We start from the raw sequence: 4,447 nt of genomic DNA, 5'->3' as shown, positions 1-4,447 counted from the left end.
AGTGTGTATGTGTATATGTGTGTGCACACATGACAAAGGTGTGTGTGTGTGAGAGAGTGTATTGTGTGGAGGTGAGAGAACAGTGTGCAGGTCAGTTCTGTCCTTCCACCATGTGGGCCCTGGGCATGGGCCTCAAGTGGCTTGGTGGTCAGCACCGGGACCCGCTGAGCATCTCACTGGCTCAGCTCTATCTGAACACATTTTAAGTCTACGTAGGTGACAGAAGGAAGGACAAGTAACAAAGAGAGAGTCAGCCTACTAATATCCTAGACACAGTCACAAAATCAGGACAAAGCTGGTTCAGACGTGGACCATGACATTAACAGGGGTTCTGATTGATACATGCATATAAACACCATTTAGGCTGCATTTCAAATGTTCAAGGGGAAGTGTTAGTAGGCAGAGCAGAAACAAGTCATGGCTAACATACAAACAACCCCCTTCTTGCAGCAAACAGAAAGCTGACAGTAAGAACACAAAGCACTGCCAGGTGGTGGTGGCAGCGGCAGCGCATGCCTTTAATCCCAGCACTCAGGGAATTAGAGGCAGATGGATCTCTGTGAGTTCGAGGCCAGCCTGGTCTACAGAGTGAGTTCCAAGGACAGCCAAGGCTACACAGAGAAACACTGTCTCGAGAAACAAAAAAAGAAAGAAAAAAAAAAGAAGAAAAAAATGAACAATAATGCAAAGCATTCAAAGAAACACTCTCCGCCTCCCCGCCTCCCTGCATGCACGCAATGGAGACAGCAGTGTTGCATCTGAACCACAAAGGAAAAGAAGAAAAGGGTTCTGTGGGGCTGTCATTGCCAGGGAGTCAGAGGGTCAGTTGTAAATAATAAATAAACAGATAAATAAATGAATTAATCAATAGCCCTCTTAACAAATTCTTAGCCTCAGGCCAGAAGCTCACCAGAAAAACAGTGAACATAAGCAATTGGCAGAGACAAAGCACCAAATGACCAAGAAGCCTGTTAAGATGGCCGGCCCTGTTCCCTGTTAAGGCTACTTAAAGCAGGGAGGGATTCTTTCCCATCTGTCAAAGACCCAAAATGGTAAAAGACAGGATTCCACAGGGCTGGTGGCAATGTAAACACAGCCATACGGTAGTACGATGGAGAGAAACTGGCAGAGGCTCCTGCCTCAGAAACGTATGCACACACATAAACAGACATGTCTGACGGGACGCTGGGCACAACACTGTGTGTAGCAGGAAGGCGCTCCCCAAGGACAGGGCAGGTCTAAGATGGTTGTCACAGTGGAACCTCAGGCAGACAAAAGAATGCAGCCCAGGCCTACCCACGGAAAGGCAGGCAGCTAAAGTCATGACCAGCACTTTACAGCCTGCAAACATGGCATGTGGAATGTGTCACCTGCTAGACTCTGAACATGTATGAAAAACAACACATGACACACCCCAGACGCCACCTCTGAGGAAGACTGTGGGAAAAGACAAAGTAGGGTTTTAGTGAATGCTTGTATTTTTCTTTTTTGGTTACTTTTGTAATTACCCTTTGACCCACGAAGCGATCTAACCAAATGTACTAACCTATGGCTGGTACTTAGCACAAGGTATGGATGAGTCGGGCTCTCCAGACATCCCACCCTAGCGCTACCAACCAGCCTGCAGCCAGCATGCACAGAGCTAACAGCTGGTGGACAGCTGTCTGTTGAACTCAGCTTGGATTAGCTGTGCTCTCCCGCTTCAAGGAGCTGGATGGATCATGAGGACCCCGAGAACCGAGTATGGACCACACTATGCCAAAGGCCCCCCTTCTACTCTTTAGCCCCTCCGGGCGCTTCTGTGACTAGGGCCACATGCTGTCGGTGAGCATGGAGTTTAAAGGACGGACTCATTTAATTAAAAGCACAGCAGGGCCTTGAAGACTATGAAGCCAGCACGCACAATGATGGAGGCTCACCTTCCCTGGCGTAGCCTCCTGCAAACCACGGCAGCATTCGAAGATAAAAGGCTCACAGCTGCTTTGGCCTTCAGAGGACCACACATGGTAAAGGATGCCCAGCCATAGTCCATTGGGAGCTGAGGCCAGCGGGGGAGGTGGGAATACAGCAGGATGAAGTTCTGAGGTGTCCGTCTGCTAAAGGGACGGAGAAGGGGAGGAAAGGAGAACAGGACGAGAAGGAAGAAAAGAGCAGAGGGCGGGAAAACTCCACAAAGCTAGCATATATCTTTCAGTTAGAAGGCTTGTTTCCAGACTGTGCTAGGGGCCCTAGGATTTGTTATCTGCGATTGCCACATCACAGTTCATGGGGTCCCTATATCTGTGTTCTCTGCACCTTATTTTTTAAATGTGCTTTAGTTCCTAAGTTGCTATCAACTTTGAGTAAAGGTCATGTCCACATGAAGTAGCCTTTTAACCAAGTCCTGTGGGTGGTTGTGACACACAGCTTTAATCTCAACACTTAGGCGGTACAAGCAGGTAGATCTCTGAGTTCACAGTGTTTGGTTGAAAGCATCACCTCGGCTCCCTAACACCCCTTTATACAAAGAGTCCGGACTGTTTGGCTGGGGGCTTCACCCCAGCTCCTGGCATAAGCTCCCTCTCCTGAGAGTTGCCTCAATCCAAACTCCACCTATGAGAAAGCCCGCCAAATGGTAACACCACCCCCAAGGCCAAGACCACTCCCACGGGCTATTTAAACTGCTCCCCCCCCCCCGAGAATGAGCACAGGGTCTCCGGGTTTTGTGTGGTTTCCCCTTCTACCTCTTCCCCTCTCCATGTTCTCCCTGGGCGAAACCCTGGAAACCCTGTCTTCCTAACACACAGAGCCAGGATAACCAGGGCTATACAGAGAAACCCTGTCTTCCTAACACAGAGCCAGGATAACCAGGGCTATACAGAGAAACCCTGTCTTGAAAACCAAACCAAAATAAAACAAAATATCAAAGTACCAAAATTGCAGTTTATCCTAGGTATTTCCAAATGACAAGTAATTAAGACAGTACAACACACACACACACACACCTTCCTTCCCTTAGAGCTGCAGGTAGTGCTAAGGAAAATGAGGGTTACTATTTCATGGACTTTAACAAGCCATACTTGCTGGGACAATTTCAAATCCCCAAATCCCAGCTTTCAGGAGGCAGAGACAGACAGACCTCTGTGAATTCAAACCAACCTGGTCTAAATATCAAGTTTCACATCAACCAGAGATACACAGTAAGACCCTACTAGGGAAAAGTGCTATTTTCATTTTCGTGTTTCACATCAACCAGAGATACACAGTAAGACCCTACTAGGGAAAAGTGCTATTTTCATTTTCGTGGTGGTCTTACTCCCACTACTCCACAAAAAAAAAAAAAGAAAAAAAGAAACAACAACAACACGATCCTTATTAAATGCCTGTAAGAGCAAGCCCAGCCATCTCTACTAATTACAGCAAACTCAGAGCACGTTACACAGCACGCCTGGCATTGTTCTCCATGTTTCTACTAGGCCCCTCTCACCCTCAGCGGCCCCTCAGGAGGCTGTCACACAGCAGCTAAGTTGCTCCCCACAAGTGACACTGACAGCAGTTGGTGACTTGTCTCGGGGGCTCAGCCTCTTCTTTCCGTGTGGGGTGGCCCTTGAGATGACAGCGCTGGCTGAGGAAGGGACTCACGCAGAAGGAAGGGTGGGTTCCACTGCGTGTAGTTACGCACATCTTGATTGTATTCCTGCTCTCAAGAGGATTATCCAGGCAGAATATACAGCAAGAAGCCCGGAAGTGGGAGCGCCTGCCGGAGTAATCCTGGCACTAATTAGTTAGTAGGGAAACAAAGGGTCAGGAAATAAATGAGGAAACAAACACGCAATGGTGGCCTAGCACGGAACCACAAGGAACCAGAGGGACATAGTCACCATCAGTACAATGAGGGCTGCGACAGAAACTCGGTCAGTATTTGCTAAGTGGCTCCCATCTTCGATGCTATCATAAATGCCACCATGGTAGCTCCCACAGCATCCCAGTGGCTTTCTCACCAAATCCTGGTTGAGCCCCCTAACCTGAGAATCTGAACCACTTTCATTGGATTTGTAAGGCTGTTCAACTGGTAAAGTTATGCAAACATCCCAAACACACAGAAGCTCCTGGTGGGGCCTCAATCACCTGTGATCCCAAGCATTTCAACTAAGAGAGACTCTCCCCATGCAGAGGGGACCACTTGGGATCCCAGGTGCTACCCTATCTGGTGTTAGGCCACGTGTTTGTTTCCTGGCTGCCCACACAGAAACTGTATTAATTAAATCACTGCTTGGCCCACTAACTCTAGCTTATTTGATAACTCTTACATCTTAATTTAACCCATTTCTATTAATCTGTGTATCACCACGTGACTGTGGCTTACTGGGTACTGGGTAAAGTTCCGTCTGGCTCCAGTGGGGCTACCTGGGTTCTCTCTTCCTCCGCCTCCTCTCTCCCTGCAGTCAGTTTAGTTCCTCCCCAGCCC

The 4,447-nt window shown here is 48.3% G+C and overlaps 1 protein-coding gene across 1 annotated transcript in view; it reads right to left on the bottom strand.

Moving 5' to 3' along the window:
- Rcan1 (regulator of calcineurin 1) overlaps positions 1-4,447 on the bottom strand; it is an 81,184-nt gene that overhangs the window by 63,993 nt on the left and 12,744 nt on the right. The window lies entirely within an intron of this gene.

Source organism: Microtus ochrogaster, chromosome 2, assembly GCF_000317375.1.
Source record: "Microtus ochrogaster isolate Prairie Vole_2 chromosome 2, MicOch1.0, whole genome shotgun sequence".
Taxonomy (NCBI): Eukaryota; Metazoa; Chordata; class Mammalia; order Rodentia; family Cricetidae; genus Microtus; species Microtus ochrogaster.
Note: the sequence above shows the minus strand (reverse complement) of the source record. Positions and strands in the feature narration are given on the sequence as shown.